Genomic DNA, 27,066 nt, shown 5'->3' with positions numbered 1-27,066 from the left:
ATTGTACATCCTTCTTAAATACCATCTTTATCTTATTTTTCACATACTTATGATTTCTTAGTATGTACAAAAATACTTCTAGTTTTTATTTTTACCTCCTTCCCTCTTTTCTCCCAGTGCACATGAATATTTCTTTATTTAATAGCTGTTGGTTATTTTGGGTATTTTTTTCTTCGAAGACTTTCGTTGTTAAATATTACAAGGTCAATTACTGTTTTGTTAAAGTGATTTTTATATAGTATGTTTGAGATACAGTAATTTAACTTGCACTTTAATTTTTTTCCCTTGATGATAACTCTGTGTTGAATAACACAAATGCTATTAATTGACAATCTTTTATTTTTTCTTTAAAAAATATCTTATTTCACTTCTTTCCATAAGAAGTGTTCCTATGTCTCTTCTGCTATAGTTGGATGGTTCACTTCACTGTTCTATAAACATGCCCTACTTATTCAAATCTCTGCTTGAATAAGTTTTTAATACTGCTCTGCATCTCTGCCCAGTCTTACCGTGTTCAACTCTTCTTCAAGGATTAGCAGAATTCTTAAAGCCTTCCTCAATTCTTGCTGTTAATGATCTCTTTTTGTTCCTCTGACCATTTAAAACCCTGATAGTCAATAATACCACTAAGAGTAGTTAAAAAAAAAAAAGCTAAATTTACATACTGATTATGTGCCAGACATTTTGCCAGGTGTTTTCCTTGAATATTTCATTTAGTGCTCACATTAATTCTGCAAAGTCAGTACTGTTAATCTTCAAATGACAGACCAGGGTGACTTGGGCTTAGAGAGGCTGATACTTGCCCAAGGTCACACAGTTATTGGAGCCAGGATTCAGGTTAGGTCTATCTGATTACAGAGTCTATACTCAACCACTTTGTTAGTATTTAAATATTTAACTTCTTTTTTTGTTCTTTTTTCTCATTCTTGTAACTTAATCTTTACTAGATTGTAAAATCATTGAGGGTAAGACCTTATTTCTAATATGAGCCAAAATGCATGCTGATAGTTTTTGAGGAGTACCAGAATATCTTATAGGAAGTTCAGTAATGATTACATATATATATATAAAATAATTTAAATGGTTTTTTGATATGTACAAAAATATTTTATGATCGTTATCTGTAAAGTAAAACCATCCATATACATGATATATTGAATTATGCTTCCTCCACTTTGGTTTCTTAAAAATGTAGTTTTCCCTATTTAAAAGCAAGTCCTTTACAATAAAAATCATAAAATTTAGAAAAATATAAGGAGATATTACCTATAATCCCATCACCCAGAGATAATTATTATGCATGTTTTTGGTGTACTTTCTTCCAGTCTCTTTTACAAGCATAATTTTTGTTCATTATTTTACCTTTTATGATGCTTTGTTTACAATTCTCAATCTGAATTTCTTAAGTTTAGTATGAGTTCTGTGAATGTCATTGTTAATAACTGCCTATTAAGTGGATGAGCCATAATTAACTATTTTCCTATGGTAGATGTCTTATAGGTTGTTTCAGTAAAAATTGAATATCAGGAATGCTTTAGTTAGCATATTTTGTATAAAGGTTTTTTATGTTCCATCTTATTTCCTCAGTTTATTTTCACAAAAGTTGGATTACTAAGTTTACTTTTTGGCTTGTGATATATTGTGCCAAATTGCTTTATAAAAATTATCTTAATGTACCCTGTAGTCAGCAATGTATGGCAGTGCCAGAGTCACCATACTTTTACCAATAATATAATTTTTAAAGTTGCTAATTCGATATGTGAAAAATGGTTTCACTTTTTAGAAATTTTTTGTAAATTTAATATTTTTCTTTTATTCGTTAACTAGTTGCCTTGCCTCTTTTATAACTCACCTGTGCATTATTATATATTTACTACTGACTGGAGTCTTTATTTTTTTCCAATTGATAGGTGTGCTCTATTGTTTTGTTTTCAGATTTTAAAGCCTTTTAGTCTACATACAACTCCTTCTAATTCTGGTTTTTTGTGGAGTTTTTTGTTGTTGTTGGAATAATTTTAGATTTAGAGAAAATTTGCAAGGGTAATAGAGAACTTTTTCTGTACACTCTTTACTCAGCTTCAGTTTCCCCAAATGTTATCGTCTTATATTTCCGTGGTACATTTGTCAAAACTAAGAAATGAATGTCGGTGTACTACTATTAACTAAAGTCCAGACTCTGTTCCGATTTTACTAGTTTTTTCCATTAATGCCCCTTTTCTGTTGTAGGATCCAATCCAGGATGCCACGTTGTATTTAGCTATCTGGGACAGTTTCTCAGTATTCCCCCCGCAGCTTTTTTTGAATCTTGGAAGATTTATTCGGTCTTAATTATTTATGGACTTTGAATTGTTGTTCTGGTAGAAGGATTTGATTTATGCTGTGGCATTCCTATTCCTGATTCATTATGAGACTTTTGACAGAAATTGTGGGTCTGGTCTAAGAGTGGGAAGTGAGTGCTTTTTAATAGGAAGGGAATTGACCTATATGAAATAGAGCCAGACATCTTCAATAGCATCTTTACTGAAACAAATAAGGTAATCACTACTGGTTCTATGTTGGCTATCCTATAATAAACCTCTCTACCACTCAGGATCCGCAATTTAAAATTGTGATTCAGGCCATAATTTGTCAGATTGTTTACATGTGTGGGCAAAGTTCTTATGTGTCTATTGTGGACAAGATCCTGAATTTCCTGTTTCACAAAGAAACTTACTGCATTTTAGAATGACTCCTACATGAAATTTGGGGATGAGGTCTCTGAAGCAATCTCAAAGTAAATAAATAAATAAACAGGTCTCGATAGCAAACCATTGATTATTCAAATATGTAAAATATTTGTTGAGACGTTAACTTTCCAGGTGTATCAAGTATATTGGAGATGACAGATTTACTTGAAAGAAACTGGATTATGATATAAATGTGACAGAAGTTTCATTGGATCACAAAGATTATATATAGCCTCCATCCCACATAAAAGAGGTTCACTGTTATAATTCGAGCACCTTCTCCTTCCTAAAGTAACAAAGTAAAGGGCTTTGCTACTATAATTAAAATGGCTATCATTAAAAAAAAAAGGGGAGAGAGGGCTGGAAAGGAGGAAAAGAGAAGAATGTTATCCAGCACTGTGTTTGTTGGGGGAAGTTTTAGCATATCTAGCACAATGGGATTTGAGTTCCAATATTTGATGCTTTTGTGTGCAATTTATTTTTTTCTACCTTTGACTGTAAAACCTTTTAGAAAATGATTTTACTAATCAAGCGTGTACATAGTATGTAAATAGGCACTTAATAAATGTTTTACTCACTGATTGGTATAGAATGTATTTTAACTTTGAATTATTCACTTTTTCAGTATTTACTAAGAGAAATGATTAAGGTCTTAAATAGTTAATTTATAGAGGTAAGAAAGAGAAAGATTCTTCTGCTACAGTTTTCCCGCTGCATATGATGCTCCTAATTATATTTAAATGAGTGGTTAAATTAGGTCATATTTAATTGATATATTAAACAAATTGTTAGATATGAATGTTATTTTAATATTGAGTGGAACTTTATATAATTAGGTTTTTTTTTCATAGAAATGTCAATGGAAACGTAATTTTCCACCTTGAAATTTGCTTTCTATGTATTGTTAAGGAGATCTGTAATCAACTTATATATCAAAAATTTTAATCAAAAGTTTAGCCATTTTGGTAAGTATGTTAGTGATATCTTATTTTACTTTTAATTTGCATTTTCCTGATGACTAATGCTGTTGAGTATTTTTTCATGTGCTTATTAGCCATTTGTTTATCTTATTTTTGAGCTGTCAACTCTTTTACCCATTTAAAAAAAAATTGGGCTGTTTGCTTTCTTATTATTAACTTTAATATTCAAGATACCAACACTTTGGCAGATGAAAGCACTATGAATATTTTTTTCTCCAATTCTGTCTTTCCTTTTCATGTTCATAATATTTTTAAGAACAGTTTTTATTTTTTTTATTTTTATTTATTTATTTATTGCGGTACGCGGGCCTCTCACTGTTGTGGCCTCTCCCATTGAGGAGCACAGGCTCCGGACGCGCAGGCTCAGCGGCCATGGCTCACGGGCCCAGCCGCTCCGCGGCATGTGGGATCTTCCCAGACCAGGGCACGAACCCGTGGACTCTCAACCACTGCGCCACCAGGGAAGCCCAACAATTTTTATTTTTGATAAAATTTATAAATACTTTCTCTTGCAGTTAGTGTTTTTTGTGTCCTAGCTAAGAAATCTTTGTCTACTGCAAGGTCATGAAGATTTTCTCCTGTTTTTTTTTTCTGGAAGCTTTATAGATTTAGCATTTACATTTAGGTGTATAATCCATTTTCAAGTTAATATTTATGTGTGATATGAGATAAAGGTTGAGGTTCACTTTTTATTCCATATAGATATTTATTTGTTACAGTGTGGGATATTCGTTCTTAATGTATGTGATCGGAAATAGCAAGATAGTAATCATGTAGATTTGATCATGAAGCAAAATTGATGTTTTTATTGAAAACAAATAAATGTGGTAATTGCCTTTATGAACAAGCAGATTTTGAGATATTGAATATTAGCATTCAGAATTAAGATAACCCAATTTAAAATACAAACTAGATAAGCATCGAAAAAAATAATTGGATTCCAGGCAAAATGCCATGGTAGTTCCAAGTTGATACCAGACTGAGGGCTATAAAAATTTCTAGCTTTAAAATGTAATTTACTAAGAAGAGAAAAAAGTAATAAAAAACATGTGAAAGGTAGGTTTAAAAATAAAAAGAAATATCACTGCACTAAGGCTTTTTTGTTCAAAAACTTCAAAGGAAGAAAAAGAAAAATCTACATTTCCATGGATTATTTTTTTGAAGAACCAAAAGGATCAAGAGAGATCTAGAAAAGAAACCTAGAGATGGGCAAGGGTGATTTTTGTTTGTTTTTCTTCAAGAAATGGATTAAACAAGTTAACACTGAGCCTTAGGAAGATTAAAAAAAAAAAGATGACAAAAACCATGATTTATTTATAAGCAGTTAACAACGAAAGTTGTTAGTTATTTAGTAAAAGGTTTGCTAAGTTCCATGGTGATATTGTCAAGATGGAAAAAGTAATATAATTTATTATTTTAGGACTAAAGGGACATTTCTACAGCCTTACCATAGGACTTGGTACTTGCCTGTGTTCTGTTTTTTATTATTATTTAATTTAATTTAATTTATTTATTTGGTTGTGCTGGGTCTTAGTTGCGGCTCTCGGGCTCCTTAGTTGCAGCTTTCAGGCTCCTTAGTTGCGGCATGCATGTGGGATCTAGTTCCCTGACAAGGAATTGAACCCCGGCCCCCTGCATTGGGAGCGTGGAGTCTTAACCACTGCACCTCCAGGGAAGTCCCGGTTCTGTTTATTTTTGTCAATTACTTTACTTATATGCTATATAAAAGGTATATGTTTCAAATTTGCAGGTCATGGTGAACTCTGGGGTTAGTAAATAGGTGAAGCAAAAACTAGGATCTCAAAAGATCTCAACTGTCTGGAGTCAGGGGCTGGATTTAACAAGATTACATTGAATAGAATAAATATAAAGTTGTGTACTTGAGTCTAAGATTTCTTCCATGTGAGTGTCTAGTGGAAGAGATTTGACTTACCATGTAAGGAAAAGATTTTAATCAGTGGTAAGTTTACCATAAGTCTGATGTGATGTGGCTGTCAAAAAAAAAACCCAAAGCAAAACAAACAAATGTGTTTTCAAATTACAATAATGGAGGTTTCTGAAAAAGGGAGTTAGTGGTTCTTCTCTCGTCAGACTACATTTGGAGTGTTATCTTCAGTTTTGGGCATCCTAGTTTTAGATGGTTAAAGGAAGTTCAGAGATTATACAAGGTTAGGTTTAAGGAGTTGGGGATATTTAGCTTAGAGAAAAGAAAATACTCCAGGAGACAGAGTGGCTATTTGAAGTATCTGAAAGCCTGTTTTTGGAAAATGGAAGTAGGTGTATTCTGCCTGACACCAAGAGGCAGAATTAGAATCAATGGATAGAAGTTATAGAGAGACAGGTTTCCCTCAGCATAGGGGAAAAAAATCAGGGTTGTCTGAAGGTAGACTGGGCAGTTTAGGTGGAGCTGATGGTTTCCCTATTGCTGGAGGATCTGGGTATCTGCTTGGCAGGCACAGTATACAGTGGATTCATGTATTTAGACTAAGTAGGTGTTTAGACTATCAAATTGATCTTTAAAATTCTTTCCAAGTCTAAGAGTTTAGGATTCAGTAAAATGACAGAGGCAATCTGGAGCATGCAATTCAATACCTTAATCCTTAAGTAAGTAAGGATTGCAAAATGAAAGAACATGTAAGTCAGGAGCCCAACCTTCTACCTGTTTTGTACAGCCTACCAACTAAGAATTGACTTTACATTTTTAAATGCTTTAAAAAAAACCCTCAAGAATATTTTGTGACACATGAAAATTACATGAAATTCAGACTTCCATGTTCATAAATTTGGAAAACAGCCACACTCATTCATTTACATATTGCCTATGGTTTCTTTTGTGCTACTATACCAGAGTTGAGTAGTTGTGAGAGATCGGTGACTCTCAAAGCCTAGAAAGTTACTGTCTGGCCCTTTACTGACAATGTTTGCCAATTCATGGTGTAAAAAAAATCTATGGGGCAGTAGTTTGGACATGAGATGGTTTATCTGTGCTCCATAATATTTGGGGCATCTGGTGGGTTGGCTTGAAAAAACAGAGCTGGGAAAACTTGATTGGGACCGTATATCTGGGGCCTTGATTTTTTTCCCAAGAAACTATGGGGCTGGAATATCCAAGATGGCTTCTTCCCTTCACAGGTAGAGACCAGCTAGCATCACTTACTCTATTCATAGCTGTCTCATGGTAATCGAACTTCTTATCTGACATCTGGCTTCCACCAGGGCAGGTTTTCCAAGAGAGCAGGTAGAAGCCCCTAAAATTCTATAAATTAATCAAATCACTAAGACTGGCCCACATTCAAGGAGAAGGAAGGAATAGGTTCCACTTCTCCATGAAGGAATGACATGCGCGTACAGCAAGGAGAGGAGCTACCACAGTGTATTTCTGAAGCCTATTTTTATTAAACTTTTTATTTTGAGATAATTCACATGTAGTTGTAGGAAATAATAGAGATCCTATAGACCTTTAACTGTTTCTTCCTATGGTACAATATTACACCCAGGATATTGACATCAATAGACTCAAAATACAGAGTATTTCCATAACAACAAAGATCCCTCATGTTGTTCTGTTATAGTCATATCCATTTCCTTCCCATCCCCCTCCCTTCTTAACCCTGTGCAAACACCAATCTGTTCTTCATTGCTGTAATTTTGTCATTTCAAGAATGTTAAATGGGACAATATAGTATGTAACGTTTTGGGGATTGGCATTTTTTCCATACAGCATAATTCTCTGGAGATTTATACAGGTTGTTACATGTATCAATAGGTCCTTGTTTTTTATTGTGGAGCAGTTTTCTGTGGTATAGATGTACTACCATTTGTTTAACCAGTCACCTGTTGAAAGGCATTTTCACTGTGTTGAGTCTTCTAATCCATAAACAAGGTATGTCTTGTCATTTATTTGGATCACTTTTTATTTCTTTCATCAGCATTGCATAGTTTTCAACATGCAAGTCCTTTGTATGTTTTCTTAGATTCACACCTAAGTATTTCATTATTTTTAGCAGTTATAAATGGTATTGTATTTTTAATTTTGGTGGTGTACATAGAAATATAATTGACATTTGTATGTTTACTTTGTGTCCTGTAACCTTGTTAAACTCAGTTATTCTGAGTTTTTTTGTAGATTCCTTGGAATTCTTTTTATGTAGACAGTTACATCCTTTGCAAAGAGGAATAGTCTTTATTTTTTCCTTTCCAATCTGTATGCCTTTTATTTCCTTTTCTTCCCTTATTGCACTCTTTAGAACTTCCAGCACTGTGTTGAGTAAGAATGGAGAGAGTGGATATCCTTACCTTGTTCTCAATCTTAGGGAGAAAGCATTGTCTTTCACCATTAAGAATAATGTTAAAAACAAACTTACACCAAAGGGGAAAAGGGGAGGGGGGGAGGGATAAATTAGGAGTTTGGGATTAGCAGATACAAACTACTGTATATAAAATAGATAAATAACGAGGTTCTACTGTATAGCACAGGAAACTATATTCATATCTTGTAATAAACTATAATGGAAAAGAATATGAAAAAGAATATATGTATGTATAACTGAACCACTTTACACCAGAAACTAACACAACAATGTAAATCAACTATACTTCAGTTAAAAAAAAGAATAATGTTAACTATAGGTTTTCGTAGATGCTCTTTATAAAGTTAATGAAGTTCCACTCTGTTTGTGTTTTTATCGTGAATGGGTGTTAATTTAGTCAAATGTTTTTCTGCATTGATTAATATGATCATCTAATTCTTATTTTTTAGCTTATTGACATGGTAGATTATACTGATTGATTTTCAAATATTGAAACAGCCTGGAATTCCTGGAATAAACCTCTCCTGTTCATGGTATATAAATCTTTTTATATATTGCTGAATTATATTTGATAATATTTTGTTAAGCAATATTCATGGGGGATATTGGCCTGTAGTTTTCTTTTTTGTATTGTCTTTGTCTGGTTTTGGTATCAGGGTAATACTAATTTCATAAAGGATTTGGGAAGTGTCTCCTCCTCATCTGTTTTCTAGAAGAGATTGTGTAGAATTGGTGTTTATTCTACTTTAAATGTTTCATAGAATTCTCCAGTGAAAAGGGGGGTCTGAAGATTTCTTTTAGAGTTTTAAAATTATGAATTCAATTTTTAAAATAATTTTTAGGGCTATTCAGCTTATCTATTTCATATTGGTTGAGTTGTGGTAGTTTGTGTTTTTTGAGAAAGTGGTCCATTTCATTGAAGTTGTCAAGTTTTTGTGTGTAGATTTTTTTCATGGTATTCTCTTATTATCTTTTTTGTGTCTGCAGGGTCTGTGGTGATATCCCTGGTTGCATTCCTGATATTGGTAACTTGTGTCCTCTCTCCTTTTTTCTTTGTCAGTTATGCTACAAATTTGTCAATTTCATTAGTCTTTTCAAAGGACTAGTGCTTTATGTCATTGATTTTTTTCTCTGTTGTTTTTCTGTTCTCAGTTTCATTGATTTCTGCTCTTTGTTATGTCCTTCCTTCTGCTTGCTTTTAGTTTATTTGCTCTTCTTTTTCTAGGTTCTTGATGGAGAATCTTGGATTGTTGATTTGAGGCATTTCTTCTTTTCTAATGTATGCATTTAGTACTACAGATTTCTTTCTTAGCACTGCTTTCCTATGTCCCACTAATTTTGATATATTGTGTTTTCCTTTTTATTCAGGTCTATATATCTTTTGATTTCCCTTAAGACACCCACTTTGACCAGGTACAGTAAGTCCCCTGCATGTGAATGAGTTCTGTTCTGAGAGTGTGTTCATAAGTCCAACAAAGTTAGCCTAGGTACCCAACTAACACGATCGGCTATATAGTACTATATTGTAATAGGTTTATAATACTTTTCACACAAATAATACATAAAAAACAAACACAAAAAATAAAGAAAACATTTTTCATCTTACAGTACAGTACCTTGAAAAGTACAGTAGTACAGTACAATAGCAGGCATACAGGGTCTGGCATCAAGTGAACAGGCAAGAGGAGTTACTGACTGGAGGAAGGAGGGGAGGTGGGCGTTGGTAGGGCTTAAGGATAGTCAGCAGTAGGAGATGGAGGGCAGGATGCAATTTCACTCATGCCTGATGTTCATGGAACACATATTCACATCTTTGAAAGTTCACAACTGGAAGGTCCGTATGTAGGGGACTTACTGTATTATTTACAAGTGTTTTGTTTAGTTTCCAGGTATGGAGATTATCATGTTATTTTTCTGTTATTGATTTCTAGTTTGATTTTATGATGACCAGAGAGAACACACTCTATGATTTAAATTCTTTTAAGTTTGTTGAAGTTTCTGCTTTGGCTCAGGATACGGTCTTTCTTGATATACATTCTGTGGGCACTTGAGAAGAATGTATGTTCTGTTCTTGTCGGAGGGAGTACTCTATAAATGTTGATTAGATATTGTTGGTTGATAGTATTGTTGAGTTCTTCTGTAACCTTCCTGGTATTCTGTCTAGTTATTCTGTCAATTTTTGAGAGACAGATGTTGACATTTCCAATATAATTGTAGGTTTATCTATTTCTTTTTTCAGTTCTGTCAGTTTTTGTTTCACATATTTAGCAGCTTGGTTTTTTGGTGTATACTTATTTAGGATTGTATATCTCTTTTGGGTTTACCTTTTAATTTTATATATTGTCCCTCTCTGTGTCTGGTAATTTTCTATGCTCTGAAATCTCCTTTTCTGGTATTAATAGTCTTTCCTTTGACTAATTTTTCCTTTATAAATCTCTTCCCTACTTTTTACTTTGTTTGCTTATATTAAATTTGAAGTGAGTTTCTTGCAGACAGCCTATAGCTGGGCCATGTTTTTTAACTCACTCTGCCAGTGTCTATGTTTTACTTTTTGTATTTAAACCATTTACATGTCATGTAAGTATTAATATGTTAGGGCTGATGTCTGTTATTTTAGTTTTTGTTTTCTCTGTTTTTCATTTCTGTTTTCTTTTTCTTTCTTTAAATTTATTTATTTATTTATATTTTTGGCTGCCTTGGGTCTTTGCTGCTGCGCGCGGGCTTTTCTCTAGTTGCAGCGAGTGGGGGCTACTCTTTGTTGCGGTTCGCAGGCTTCTCATTGGGTGGCTTCTCTTGTTGCAGAGCACAGGCTCTAGGTGTGCGGGCTTCAGTAGTTGTGGCACTTGGGCTCAGTAGTTGTGGCTCTCGGGCTCTAGAGCGCAGGCTCAGTAGTTGTGGCGCATGGGCTTAGTTGCTCCGTGGCATGTGGGATCTTCCCAGACCAGGGCATGAACCTGTGTCCCCTGCACTGGCAGGCGGATTCTTAACCACTGTGCCACCAGGGAAATCCTCTTTTTCTTTCTTTACTGTGGGTTTCTTGAATACTTTTTGGAATTTTAATTTATCTATAGTATTTTTGAGTGTACCTCTTCGTTATAGCTTTTTTAAGTGGCTGCTCTAGTTAATATATTATATACATATAATTTATTACCCCCACCCAGCAGGAAGACACCCTTCTACTCCCCACTTGGTCAGTGTCAGAGGCATAGTGGGAGTCAGAACTTTTATCATCACCCACTAGTACTGAGAATTCCCAACCCCACCCAGTAACAACAAGAAGTCCCCCCTGTCAAGAGAGGTCAGTAAAGAGCCTCATTACTACTGGATGGGGGTGAGAGTCCAGGTTCCACGCATGGTTTCCACTGGCACTGCATGTGGGTAAAACCTTGATACTGGCTGGCAGAGATGAAAATCCTGGCTATTTGGCCTCCTTTGACACCAGCCCAGTGGGCACCTTGTTACAGTCTCCTGAAAGGAGAATTCTAGGTACCCCACTTGGTCTTTACAGGCATAAGGGTCACAGATTTTCTGTGATGTTCGGCTGATGTAGAGTGGCTATTTTCTAAAAGCTTTTTGTCTTGTGAGACTGTCCCTTTCCTGGCCCTTTAACTTCAGTTGGGGTTCTTTATATGTGAACCCATTGGTGTTTTGGGGTCGTTGGTTTCTTCAGCTCCAAGTCTGGGATATTTGAGGCTAGATTCCTTGCAGTCTGCCTTCTCTCCAGCCTTCAGAGTCTTCTTATGTTTGTTTTATATATAATGGACAATGTTTTCAGTTGTACCCAGTATGAGGAATAGGGAGAAGTGTATACTCTGTCTTTCTAGAAATAGAAGTCTAGCTCTCTGATGATTTTTTATCCTGACCTCCTGCTTATCTGTGACATCATTTATGAGGATGCCTGATTAATCAGCTGAGAACAATGTTCCTGATCCAGATTAATTTAGTGGTGCTTAGATTAATTTAGAGTTGCTTTATAATTGCAAAAGTAAATTTACTATATATATACAGTATGTGAGCATTTTCAGGTCTACAAAGAGAATTTGTCAGCATGTAGTTACTAAACACAAATGAGTAGGAATTGAAGGAGACACAGAGAACAAATTATCTATCAGAGATCAACAGTGGAGAACATTATGAACTATCTCTTTACTTTTCTAAAATCTTCTTCAATATCCTTGCTTCCTTTTTATGATGTTAAGTATTGGATGGAGAAAGAAAAGAGAGATTGAAGTTAAAGTTTCATCAGAGTAGAAACCATGAGGAAAAGTATTGATATATATAACTGGTTAATAATTTAAAGGTTTTTAGTATTAAGATAACTGGAAACAAAATTGAATGGCAATCAGCAAATTGGGGGATACATGTCAATAAGAAAGATGACCGTACTACAGAAAAACAGGCAAAGGACATGAGTTTTTCATAAAAGAGGATATGGAAATGGCTAGTAATAACACTGAAATTTTCCCCCTTATAATTAAAATAGATTTTAAATGAATAAATAAAAAAATACATATTTTCATTAGATAAATTGAAACATTATTGTAATAGTGTAAGGAGAAATTGATGGTCACTTGAATATAACCATCATTAATCTAGTGGTGATCATTCTTGAATTTAACTCATTATGTATATACACCTATACAATATAAATAAGTGTTCTATGTGCTTTTAAATAAAATATATGGACACCTTAAAATAATTGTTCTCTTATTGGGGGAAGGTGTCTAAATTTAGCTTGCCACCTCAGTTGCTGACTGATCTTTGTGTGAACATGTATTTTCCCCCCTTGATCTGTGGGACTCCTAAGGACCTAAGTTGGGTATTCTTTCCTCCAGAGATTTGTTCTGGGATCTGGCAGTGCTACTGACTTGGACCCCCTTTAGCCCTCTTCAAAAGAGCCAGACTCAATGTAGAAGAACCACCAGTTTCAGCTCTACCACTTGCTTCTGGCCTCAACCTTAGGACCCCAGTTGCAGTGCTGGTATTGATATTTGCCCTCAAGGCATGCTTTTCCGCAGTTCTCCTACAGATCAGAGCTCCCAGCTTCCATGTTAGCTAGACTCATGGTTTGTATCCCTTACCTATCACCTTTTTTTGAAATAGTTGGGGGAAAGCTAGGATGTGGTCCTTAGAGAATCCCCCTACTTTTAGGGAGCCCACCAATATGTTTAAAATACTGTATTTTTTCCTAGAATCTACTTGTTTTGTAGTGGATGGACCCTTTGGGTTATCTAGTCTGCTGTAATGTCAAAAGTGGCAGACTTAGGGATGTGACATGTCTTTCCATTTGTCTAGGTTTGTTTTATGTGCTTTGGTAGGATTTTATAATTTTCTTCATATTTATAAAATAACGAAAATACTTGCTGCTTGCTGTAGTGTGGAAAAATTTTGATTCTTCTGCTTATGAGAATATAAATTAGTATGACCTTTTTGGATAGAGGTTTGGTAGTATGTATCAAAAGTCTTAAAAATATGCTTTGACCCTGCAATTTTATTTTTAGAAATTCATCCTAAAAGCATACTCATGGGCTTGTGCAAATATTCGTCTATAAAAAAGTTATTTTGTGTTATTTATAATAATAAAAAGCTTGACTGACATTTATGTCTGTAATTGGAGGATTAGTTAAATTGTGCTGCCATCCATGTGAAGGAATACTTTGTGGCCATTACAGTGTAGAAGAATACTTACTATATTTTACAGGTTCATGAAATGTTAGATAGTAGTAATAATATGATCTTGTTTTTCTAAAGTATATTTTTATATCATATATATTAATTATTAAATCATTTACTATTTTAGTAATCAAAAGAGTAAATTGTTCATTCTTTAATTGGTCTATGTAGGTGGTGAAACATAGGAACATCTAATAGATCACCATAGTGAGAATTAGACTTCTGAAGTAACACTGCATGATAGAAGACAAAGTAACAAATGACTTCAGAGTTATAAGGGAAGATGATTTTGGATCTAGAATTCTCTATTCATCGAAGCTTTAAAAATAAGAACTATGCTGGTTCTTTGAAGTTCTTTAAGCTGCAAATACACCCTTCTGTATTCTACTCTGATGCTGGGCTGGGATTATGCAAATTATATTTCTCAGACTGTGTTGTTAACTAGCTTGGTATTAGTTTCTACCATTAGGAGACAGGCAAGAAAAGAAGAGATGGGACTTCCTACCTGTTTTCTTGATATTGTGGTCAATGTTACCCCAGCAGTAATAGTGGATTCCATCTGCTAGCCTCTTTTGATATTGCTAGAACTGTCCTCATTTTGACACTGTTGAGTTACCTGCAGCAGCTGGGCTGTGCCCACTGCCTCCTTCTCTAAACTCTTAGGTTTTGATGACACCAACCTCTTACCTTTTGTTCCCATAGCCCTAGGAGTGCTAGCTGCTTACTGCAGTTATTACTTCTAGGTTACCTTTTTGTTCTTTTAGTCCATTATCACATGTTTAAACAATTTTGTATTTTTAAATCACTGTTCTTAGCATAACCTAGTGGAGTTTCTGTTTTCTTAACTGGATCATGATTGATAAAATCACCCACTCTCACTTCCTAAAAGAATTACTTGAGGATTTACTCCAATTTAAAAGCAACAACAACTCAAGAAATATCAAGTCCTGAGTTCCAAGAAAACAGTGTATAAAATCTCGGAAGGGCCCCTCCCTCAAAAACACAGGCACACACACATACACACACACAACAAAACAAAATGATAATCCTAGGTTGACACCTGTAGAGCAGGTATTGTTAAAAAGCAAATGTTTCACATTAGAACAGGAGGTTTGAAGGTCCAAGAAGATTGTGTAAGAATAACTTTATTCTTTATGGTGAAGAAGCTAATTAATCTCAGAAGGTAAAAACGCATTATATAGTCAATAAAAAAGAATGTGTTCCTCTTGTTTCTCACCCCTCTTATTAATCCATTTTTTTTCGTCAAGTGGTGTATATTTAACAATATGTCTCTCTATGTCCAAACGCTGTTTGATTCTGAGTGAGAGTTATATATTTGATATTGTGGGCCCTAGATATTTGTTTTCTATTTACGAAATAACTCTTAGCCAAAACACAAAATACTTATTTATAATAGCACAAAATGTGCAGGGTACAAATCTTGAAAACGTGAAAATGATGATATGGAAGTAGAGGCTGGGACATCTGGGAAAAGAAGAAATACTGGGGCACACAAGGACACACATTCTAGTAAAAAGCCAGTAGGTGGTCCAAGAAATGAGATTTATACTTTTTAGTTAGTATTTCCTGTACTTTTTTATTCTTATATGCATGATTTCACAAGAATCAAAGTATATTTAAATGATTCTGTATAGCACCTTAGAAGAACATACAACTTACGGCAAATCATATAGTGAAAACCTAGGACACACATTTGTGTATAGTATGATTACAATTAGATTTGTGTTATAGTGAGAGTGTGGGTGACTTTTAGAAAATGAAGGAAAGGAATATATGCATTGTTATAAAAATACACATTTTAAGCATTTGTAAAATAGAAGAAAACACAAATATAGGCAATAAACATTGTCAAAAGTAATTTACAAATTCATATAATAGACTCACTTTGAGAATCTATAGATAAAGGAAATAAGGTACAATTCCTTATTTCCCAATTTAGAGGTTAAATGTGCATCATAAATGTCCTGGAAATGTTGGAAAATTGATCTTAAATATGTCGGTTTTAAACGGTAAATATCTTAAAAAGGTCTTTCTCTTATAAAAAGTATATACTCTAAAAAAGCATCATAAAAACTGCATTTCCATATGAATTTTAGAATTAGCTTGTCAATTTCTATTAAAAAAAGCTTGCAAGGATTTTATTTGGAATTGCATTGAATCTGTGGCTAAATTTGGGGAAGACTGATGAGTCTTCAAATCCATGAACAAGGTACATCTCTCCATTTATTTAGGTCTTACTTTCTCTAAACGGTGCTTTGTAATTTTCAGTGTATCACCCGTTACACTTACTTTCTTTTGTTAGATTTATCCCTAAGTAGTGTTTTTCATATTGTAAAAATATTTTTAAATTCCTATATCTGATTTTTCACTTCTGGTATATAAAGATAGAATTGATATTTGTTCATCTATCTTGTATTTTGCAGCTTTGCTAAACGCACTTATTAGTTCTAGTGGTTTTTTTTTTTTTAGTAGATTTCATTGGGTCTTCTTCATAAAAGATCATATCATCCACATAAAGACATTTTAAGTCCTTCCTTGCTAATCTGGATGTTTTATTTCTTCTTTTACCTGATTGCACGGCTTAGCCTTTCTTGTACAACACAGAAGAGAAATGATAAGAATGGAGAGACTTGTTATGTTCCTGATCTTAGGGGAAACATTCCATGTTTCACCAGTCATATGATGTTAGCTATAGGTTTTTTGTAGATGTTCTTTAGTAGGTTGAGGAAGTTCTCTTCTGTTCCTAGTTTGCTGAGAGCTTTCATCAGAAATGGTTGTTGGATCTTATCAAATGCTTTTTCTAAATATCCGTTGAGATTATCATACGGTGTTTTTTTTTTAGTTTGCTAATATAGTGAATTACATTGATTGATTTTTTTTTTTAATGTTAAGGGAACCCTACATTCCTAGGATAAACCCAACTTGGTAATGATATATTATCCCTCTAATGTTTTGTTAGATTTGATTTGCTAAAATTTTATTTAGTATTTTTACATCTGTGTTTATGAGGGATATTTCTCTGTAGTGTTTTCTTTTTGTTTCTGTTTTCTTTTAAAGCCTTTGCCTGGTTTTTGTATCAGGATAATGCTGGCCTCATTAAATGAGTTGGGAAGTATTTCTTCTTGCTCAGTTTTCCGGAAGAGTTTGTGTGGGACTGGTATTATTTTTCTTTTAAATGTTTGATAGGATTCACCAGTGAAGCCATCTAGCCTGGAGATTTCTTTGTAGGAAGGCTTTAAATTACAAAATTAATTTCTTTAATGGTTAGAGAACTATTCACTATCTAATTTTTTTTCTTGAGTGAGCTTGGTGTGTTTCAGGAATTTGTCTATTTGATCTGTTGTCAAGTTTATTGACATAAAATTGCTCATAACATTTCTTTATCTTTTAATATCTATAATTATGTCACCTCTCTCATTCTGGATATTGGTAATTTGTGTCATCTCTTTTCCCTGATCATTCTAACAGTTTATCAATTTTATTTATCTTTTCAAAGAACCAGCTTTTGGCTTTGATTTTTATTTCCCTAGTGATTAACGATATTGAGCTTCTTTTCTAGTGCTCATTGGCCATCTGTATATCTTCTTTGGAGAAATGTCTATTCAAATTCTTTGCCCATTTCTCATTTGGGGTTTTTATAGTGTGTATATTGTAGTTGTTGAGTTATAGGAGGAGTTCGTTATATATTCTGGCTATTAATCCCTTAAGAGATATATGATTTGCAAATATTTTCTCTCATTCTGTGGGTTGCTTTTTCATTACTTTAGTGTCCTTTGATATACAAAAGTTTTTAATTTTAATGAAGTCCACTTTATCTACTTTTGTTGCCTGTGCTTTTGTCATATCCAAGAAATCACTGCCAAATCTAACATCATGAAACTTTTGATCTCTGTTTTCCTCTAAGAATTTTATAGTTTTAGCTTTTATGTTTAGATTTTTTATCTGTTTTAACTTTTGATTATGGTGTAAGGTAAGAGTATGGCCAATTTTTGGAAACTTCCCAATATTGCCTGGTCAGGTAGAGGAGGCTAACCCCCACAAAGAGGGAAAAATGGACAAATGTCAGTGTTGCTAAGAGATCAGATAAGATGAGGACCGCCCCCCCCAGCCCAAATATTTATTACATTTAGAAACATGGAGGACACAGGAGGAAAAATACAGGAAAAATACATGTTTTGGAACAATGACTGGTGTCATTTGTTTGCAGCATAAAATGTAGGAAATTAGACGAGAAGATTGGCAGAGGTCAAATGGGGGAAGGCTTTAAGTGAGTTTGAATTTTATTCTCTAGACAGCAGTAAGGCATAAAAAGGATAATGAAATAATAATTCTATGGGGTAGAGAGCTGGTATCTCCTTTGTGTTTGAAAAATTGAATTCCTTTCCAGCTAAGTGAGGTGCATATAAGGTAGGTCATTAGTACCAGGGGAACTAGTTCTTCCTGGTTGTTGCTAATCTTTGGCCCTAGAAATAGATACACGTCTCTGGACTATTGGATATATGTAACATACTCAACTTCTTGGTGGGGCTACAGCTGAAAATAGCACAGCTCTGTTTCTCTTTGGCCATAACTAGACTGTATTGAACTGGGTTATTTTAAGCTGTGGACCAGACTGCTGATTGGTAGATGTTATTTATGTGCCTGAAAGTCATCAAGAAGTGCTATTATTTTCTGTTTTACTGTGCAGCAAATACTTCTGGGCATTTTCTTCAGCCATGGGGCTTTTTTTCTGGAGGCTAGCTACTCTGTATGCCCATTATAAGGTGATCCTGAAGATACAGTTATTCTCCGCCAAGTCCCTGTTCTCCATCACCAGCATTTTTCCAATTAGAAAAGTCTCTTTAAAAAAAATTTTTTTTTAACTAGGAAGAAATAGAAAATCTGAACAGACCGATCAGTAGTAATGAAACTGAATCAGTAATCAAAAAACTTCCAACAAACAGAAGTCTAGGACCAGACAGCTTCACAGGTGAACTCTACCAAACATTTAAAGAGAGGTTCATACCTATCCTTCTCAAAATAATCCAAAATATTGAAGAGGAAGGAATGCTTCCAAACTCACTCTATGAGACCAGAATTTTCCTGAGACCAAAATCAGATGAAGACACTACAAAAAGAAAGAAAATTACAAGCCAGTATCTCTGATGAACATAGATGCAAAAATCCTCAACAAAATTATTAGCAAACTTAATTTAACAATGCATTAAAAGGATCATACACCATGATCAAGTGGGATTTGTTCCAGGGCTGCAAGGATTCAGTATCCACAAATCAATCAACATTAACAAAACGAAGGATAAAAATCAAATGATCGTCTCAATAGATGCAGAAAAAGCATTTGACACAATTCAACATTCATTTATGATAAAAACTCTCAATAAAATACGTATAGAAAGAACATACCTCAACATAATATAAAGGCCATATATGACAGACCCACAGCTAACATCATGCTCAGTGTTGAAAAGCTGACAGCTTTTCCTTTAAGATCAGGAAAAGACAAGGATGCCCACTCTCACCATTTTTATTCAACATTGTATTGGTAGTCCTAGCCACAGCAAACAGTTAAGAAAAAGAAATAGAAGGAATTCAGATGGGAAAAGAAGAAGTAAAACTATCACTATTTGTAGATGACATGATACTATATAGAAAACCCTAAAGACTCCACTAAAAAACTATTGGAACTAATAAATAAATTGTATCCTGCAACTTTACTGAAAAATCAGTATGCAGAAACATGTTGCCTTTCTGTATATACATTAGTAATGAACTATCAGAAAGAGAAATATAGAAAACAGTCGCATTTACAGTTGCATCAAAAAAGAATAAAATACCTAGGAATAAATTTAATCAAGGAGGTGAAAGAATTATACTCTGAAAACTATAAGACATTGATGAACAAAATTGAATACAAACACAGATCGAATACTGTGCTCATGGATTGGAAGAATTAATATTGCTAAAATATCCATACTACACAAAGAAATCTACAGATTCAGTGCAATTCCTATCAAAATACAAACAGCATTTTTCGCAGAACTGGAACAAATAGTCCTAAAATATGTATGGAGCTACAAAAGACCCCAAGTAGCCAAAACAACCTTGAGAAAGAACAAAGCTGGAGGCAGCACATGTCCTGATTTCATACTAAACTACAAAGTTATAGTAATCAAAACTATATGGTACTGGCACAAAATCAGACACATAAACCAATGGAATGTAGTAGAGAGCCCAGAAGTAAACCCATGCTTATATGCTTAGTTAATTTTTGACAAAGAAGACAATAATTTACAGTGGAAAAGAGAGTCTCTTCAATCAGTGGTGTTGGGAAAACTAGACAGCTACATGCAAGAGGATGAAATTGAACCATTTTCTTATACAATTTACAAAAATAAACTCAAAATGGATTAAAGACTTAAATGTAAGGCCTGAAACCATAAAACTCCTAGAAGAAAACACAGGCAGTATGCTCTTTGGTGTTGGTCTTAGCAGTATAATTTTGGCTAAATCGCCTCAAGCCAAGGCAACAAAAGCAAAAATAAACAAATGGGACCATATCAACTAAAAAGCTTTTGCACAGTGAAGGAAACTATCAATAAAATGAAAAGGCAATGTACTGAATGTGAAAAGATATTTGCCAATGATATATCTGATAAGGAGTTAATATCCAAAAAATGTAAAGAACTCACATGAATCAATATCAAAAAAAACACAAGCAATCTGATTTAAAAATGGGCAGAGGACTTGAATAGACATTTTCTATGAAAAATATACAGGTGGCCAACAGACACATGAAAAGATGCTCAACATTAGTAATCATTACAAAAATGCAAATCAAAACCACAGTGAGATATCACCTCACTACTGTCAGAATGGCTATGATCAAAAGTCAACAAATAACAAATGTTGGTGAGGGGAACTTTTAAGGTCTAATGTCTTAGCAACTTTCAAATACAATACAGTATTGTTAGCCTCCTCATACTTGAAAGGGTGCTCAACGTTACTAATCATTAGGGAAATGCAAATCAAAACCACAGTGAGATATCAACTCACACCTGTTAGAATGACTGTTATCAAAGATAAGAAATAACAAGTGTTGGTGAAGATGTGGAGAAAAGGGAACTCTTGTACCCTGTTAGTGGGAATGTACATTGGTTCATCCACTAGTATGGAAGTTCCTCAAAAAATTAAAAACAACAACTATTGTATAATCCAGCAGTTCCACTTTTGGGTATTTATCAGAAGAAACCAAACACTAACTTTAAAAGATATATGCACCCCATGTTCATTGCAGCATTGCTTACAGTAGCCAAGATAAGGAAACAACCTAAGTGTCCATCGATGGATGAATGGTTAAAGAAAACACACAGACACATACATACACACAGAGGAATGTTACTCAGCCATAAAAAGAAGGAAATCCTGCCATTTGTGACAACATGGATAGTCCTTGAGGGCATTATGCTAAGTGAAATAAGTCAGAGAAAGACATATAGATGATCTCACTTATATGTGGAATCTTTAAAAAACAAAACAAAACTGAGCTCATAGACACAGAGAACAGATAGGTGTTTGCTAGAGGCAGAGGTGGGTGAAATGGGTAAAGGAGGTCAAAAGGTACAAACTTCCAGCTATAAAATAAGTCATTGGGATATAATGTACAGCATGGTGACTATAGTTAATAATACTATATGGCATATTTGAAAGTTGCTAAGAGTAAATCTCATTATAAGAAAAAAAATTTGTAACTATGTATGGTGATTGATGGATGTTAACTAGATTTATTGTGGTGATCATTTCACAATATGTATAAATATTGAATCATGTTACATATCTGAAACTAATATAATGTTATATGACAATTATATCTCATTTAAAAAGGTATATCTCATAAAAATGATTTACTACAATAATTTGTTAATTAAAATTATTTTGTTTACTTAAAATAGCTTTGGGCAATTGCATAAAGCAGAGTTTATATTTTTCTCTTTCCATAAGAGAATGTTTTGCTCTGTGTGCTTTGTGTTTCAACCTCAGGATATTGGGTTATACAAATTAATTGTATCTTTGCAGCACTGACAGGAATAGACGCTTTAGGAATAACACGTTGAATTAAGGATGGCTTCTTTTACCACCCACATTATGTGATGAGTAGCACAGGGTATTTAAATGCTTTGGCACAGAACATGAATAGAGCTGATCATGAAAATACAAAAAATATATATATACAATATTGTTAACCATAGTCACTGTGCTGTACATTAAATCCCCAGAACTTATTTATCCTATAAGTGGAAGTTTGTACCTTTTGACCACCTTCACCCATTTCCCTCACCCCCAACACCCACCTCTGACAACCACCAATCTGTTATCTGTATCTGTGAGTAGTCCACTGCTTTTATATTCCACATGTAAATGAGATCATGCAGTATTTATCTTTCTGTCTCTGGCTTATTTCACTTAGTATAATGCCCTCAAGGTCCATTCATGTTGTCGCCAATGTCAGGATTTCCTTCTTTTTTATGGCTGATAGTATTCTATTGTGTGTGTATATAATATAAAGAATATACACACACACACCTCACATCTTCTTTATCCATTCACCTGTTGACAAACACTTAGGTTATTTCCATATCTTGACTATTGTAAATAATGCTGCAGTAAACATTGGGGTGCATATATCTTTTCAAGTTAGTGTTTTGTATTCTTCAGATAAGTACCCAGAAGTAGAATTGCTAGATCATGCGGTAGTTCCATTTTTAATTTTTTGAGGAATCCCCATACTGTTTTGCATAGTGGCTGAACCAATTTACATTCCCACCAACAGTGTATAAGAGTTCACTTTTCCCACGTCCTCGCCAACACTTGTTATCTCTTGTCTTTCTGATAATACCCATTTTAACAGGTAAGAGATGATAATCTCATTTTGGTTTTGATTTGCATTTCCCTGATGATTAGTGTTGTTGGGTACCTTTTCATGTACCTGTTGGGCATTTGTATGTCTTCTTTGAAAAAATGTTTGTTTAGTTCCTCTGCTCATTTTTTAACTGGAATTTTTTTTTTTGGTAATGAGTTGTATAAGTTCTTTGTATATATTAGATATTAACCCCTTGTCTGATATGATTTGCAAATATTTTCTTCTACTTCATAGGTTGCCTTTTTAATTTCTTGATAGTTTCCTTTGCTGTGCAGAAGCTTTTTAGGTTGATGTAGTTCCATTTGTTGATTTTTCCTTCTGTTCCTTGATCTTTTGGTGTCATATCTAAAAAATCATTGCCAAGATTGATGTCAAAGGGCTTACCCTGTATGTTTTATTCTAAAAGTTTTATGGTTTCAGGTCTTATGTCCAATTCTTTAGTCCATTTGAGTTGTTTTTTGTGTATGGTGTAAGATAGAGGTTCAATTTCATTCTTTTGATTGTGGCTGTCCAGTTTTCCCAAAACCATTTATTGAAGGGACTACCCTTTCCCCAGTGTATATTCTTTAGCTCCTTTGTCATAAATTAATTGACCATATATTCATGGGTTTATTTCTGGGCCCAAATTTCTTCTTTGTAATTAAGATTCATCATTTAAAAATTTAAGGTTAAATTTTACAAAGTGATATATTTAAATGGTTTACAAATTCAAAGAGTACCGCAAAGCTTATAACAGAGAAAGCAACGGTTCCTTGCCCCACCCTGCCCCACCTTGACTCTCCTTCCCTACAGAAAACCACTTTCAACCCCGTTGGTTCTTCTGGTGCTGTACTCTGTATTCTTCAGTAACATATTTTTGTTTTCTTTATTTTTTATTGAGTTACAATTAATGTACCATAAAATTTACCTTTTAAAAATGTACTATTCAGTGACTTTTAGTGTACTCACAACATTGTGTAACTATCATCACTATTTAATTCAGAATATTTTCATCACTCAAAAAAGAAATCCTGTTCCTATTAGTAGTCATTCCCCATCTTTGTTTCCCCCTTCAAGCCTCTGGCAAACATAATCTACTTTTGTCTCCATGGATTTGCCTATTATGGACATTTCCTATAAATGAAGTCACGCAATAAGTGGCCTTTTGTGTCTGGCTTCTTTCACTTCGCATGTTTTTGAGGCTCATCCATGTTGTAACAAGTGTCAGTATGTTATTCATTTTTATGGCCAAATAATAGTTCATTGCATGGATATACCACATTTTGTTTACCTGTACATCAGTCAGTGGACATTTAAGTTGTTTCCACTTTTAGACTATTATGGATAATGCTGCTATGAACATTCATGTACAAGTTTTTGGGTATATACCTAGAATTGAAATCACTGAATGATATGGTAACTCTATGTTTAACTTTTTAAAAAAATTTTTTCTGTCTCTTTTAATTGAAGTATAGTTGCTGTACAATATTATATGTTACATGTGTACAGTATAGTGATTCATAATATGTAAACGTTATACTCCATTTATAGTCATTATAAATTATTGGCTATATTCCCTGTTTTGTACAATATATCTTTGTAGTTTATTTTATATCTAATATTTTGTACCTCTTATCACCTACCACTATATTGTCCCTCCCCTCTTCCCTTTCCCCACTAGTTTGTTCTCTGTATCTTTGAGTCTGCTTCTTTTTTGTTATATTCATTAGTTTGTTGTATTTTTTTCGGTTCCACATATAGGTGATATCATTTGTCTTTCTCTGACTTATTTCACTTAACATAATGCCCTCCAAGTCCATCCATGTTGCTGCAAATGGCAAAATTTCTTTCTGTTTTTTAAGGCTGAGTACTATTCCACTGTATATATATACCACATTTTCTTTATCCATTCCTCTGTTGATGGGCACTTAGGTTGCTTCCATATCTTGACAATTGTAAATAATGCTGCTATGAACATTGTAGTGCACATACCTTTTAGAATTAGTGTTTTTTTGTTTTTTTGCAGTACGCGGGCCTCTGACTGTTGTGGCCTCTCCCGATGTGGAGCACAGGCTCTGGACGCACAGGCTCAGCGGCCATGGCTCACAGGCCCAGCCGCTCCACAGCATGTGGGATCCTCCCAGACTGGGGCACAAACCTGCGTCCCCTGCATCGGCAGGCGGACTCTCAACCACTGCGCCACCAGGGAAGCCCTAGAATTAGTGTTTTTGTTTTTGTTTTTTACATATATGCAGGAGTGGAATTGCTTGGTCATATGGTAGTTCTGTTTTTAGTTTTTTTGAGGAATTTCCCTACTGTTTCCCATAGGCCAAACCAATTTACATCCTCACCAGCAATGTAGGAGGGTTCCCTTTTCTCCACATCCTTGCTAACATTTGTTATTTGTGTTTTTTTTGATGATAGCCATTCTGACAGGTGTGAGGTGATATCTCATTGTGGTTTTGATTTGCAGTTCCCTGATGATTAGTAAGCGACGTTGAACATCTTCTCAAGTGCCTGTTTGGCCACCTTCATTTCCTCTTTAGAAAAATGTCTATTCACTTCTTCTGCCTGTTCTTTAATTCAGTTGTTTGTTTGTTTTTAATTTTGAGTTGTATTAGCTGTTCATATATGTTGGATATTAATCCCTTATCCGTCTTATCATTTGCAAATATCTTGTCCCATTCAGTAAGTTGTCTTTTCAGTTTGTCCATGGTTTCCTTTGCTGTGCAAAAGCTTCTAAGTTTAATTGGGTCCCCTTTATTTATTTTTGCTTTTATTTCTTTGCTTTAGGAGACGGATCCAAAAAAATATTGCTGTGATTTATGTCAAAGAGTGTTCTGCCTATGTTTTCCTCTAGGAGTTTTATAGTATCCAATCTTACATTTAGGTCTTTAATCCATTTTGAGTTTATTTTTGTATATGGTGTTAAGAGAATGTTCTATTGATAATTTCATTCTTTTACATGTAGCTGTCCATTTTTCCCAGCACCACTTATTGTAGAGACTGTCTTTTCTCCATTGTATATTCTTGCCTCCTTTGTCATAGATTAATTGAGCGTAAGCATGTGGGTTTATTTCTGGGCTCCCTATCCTGTTCCATATGTTTAACTTTTTGAAGAACTGCCAAACTGTTATACACAGCAGCTATACTATTTACAATCCCACCAGCCATGTGTAAGGGTTCCAATTTTAACATATCTTCATCAACAGTTGTTATTATCTGTCTTTTTGATATAGTCTTCCTGATAGGTGTGTGAAGTGGTATTTCATTGTTCAACAATATACTTTCAACTTTTTCTTTTAACCTTTTGATTTTAGACTTTATCTATTAGCTTCTTGATATGGTAGGTGAGGGTTTAGCTGTCTACCACTTCCTCCCTGAAGCATACTTACCCTTCCCTTTCCCCATCCTTCCTAGTCTTCAATCAGCTCTACCAGAGCTAGGTCAGAATTCATTGTTATGACTTAGTATTGTTTACATCGAGCGCTATGGTATTATGATTACATTTTCTTTCTTTTGATTTTTCTTGGGTTAAAAATTACTTTTTTTCCCCTTTCCCCTCATGTATATATCACTATTATTTCCAAATTTTTCTGTCACCCTCTCAATATCCCTCTCAAAACAGTTAAACATTGGTGACTCATCAATTCCTTTTTCTCCTGGAGTCTTCCAGTGTCCTATTCCACTTTGGAATGATTTCTTTCTAGGCCTGTGGCATAGATGATATCTTGAGACCTTTTTTCACTGTCATCTTGGGAAATTAGTGAGACTTTTAACCTCTGGATTGATCTAAATTTTAGTCTTTTCTCTCCCATTGAACATCTCTGTTACTTTATTCTAGATGTGGAAGATTTCCTCAACTTTATCTTCAGACTCTTCAATTTTTACTTTCCTAAATGAAAAAGGATGACATAACATAATTTCCAGATTTCTTTACTATTCTTTTAATTTTCCTTTTATATTTTTCATGGGTACAGTATCTTCTGTATTTCCAAGGTTATTAGTGATCATGTCTTCAGTTTCTTTCAAGTTGAATTTTTCTCTCTTTTAGCCACTTGCCTTTTATATTAGAAACTTTCCTCAGATGATCCTTCGTTTGTTCACATTTAAGAGGGAGACTATACAAAGCTGTTTGGAAGCATAGACACGGGATGGTTGCTAACATTATCTGAAAATTTGCTGAAAGACAGGCACTGATCTAAGTACTTTATTTGCATTATCTTAACAGATCTTTACATTGGTCCTGTGAGGTTCTAATTTCACAAATGAGGAACATCTTGAGGCTTAGATGGTACAACCCAAAGGAGGGGAACCCAGATCTGTCTGCCTTCATATGATTTTTTTATCCATGATATTCTGTTTCCCTGCCTCCCTCCCAGTAAATGATTTGTGAATACCAGGAAAACGCTTTATGAATACCAGGAAAACTCTTGAGAACCTTAAAGTCATATAGAAAC

At 34.3% G+C, this 27,066-nt stretch overlaps 1 protein-coding gene across 9 annotated transcripts in view; it reads left to right on the top strand.

Moving 5' to 3' along the window:
• The window catches only part of EHBP1 (EH domain binding protein 1), a 491,141-nt gene that overhangs the window by 170,288 nt on the left and 293,787 nt on the right, over positions 1-27,066 (top strand). Inside the window, exon 1 of one of the 9 annotated variants that reach the window (XM_060026514.1) lies at positions 8,132-8,549. The exons of the other annotated variants lie outside the window; for them this stretch is intronic. The gene's annotated coding sequence lies outside the window, so the exon portion shown is untranslated. Of the gene's footprint in view, positions 1-8,131; positions 8,550-27,066 lie in introns of those variants that run through there. 9 annotated transcript variants of the gene reach the window in all.

This window comes from Delphinus delphis, chromosome 12 (genome assembly GCF_949987515.2).
Source record: "Delphinus delphis chromosome 12, mDelDel1.2, whole genome shotgun sequence".
NCBI lineage: Eukaryota > Metazoa > Chordata > Mammalia > Artiodactyla > Delphinidae > Delphinus > Delphinus delphis.
The sequence above is the reverse complement of the archived record's forward strand: the minus strand, read 5'-3'. Positions and strand labels throughout refer to the sequence as shown.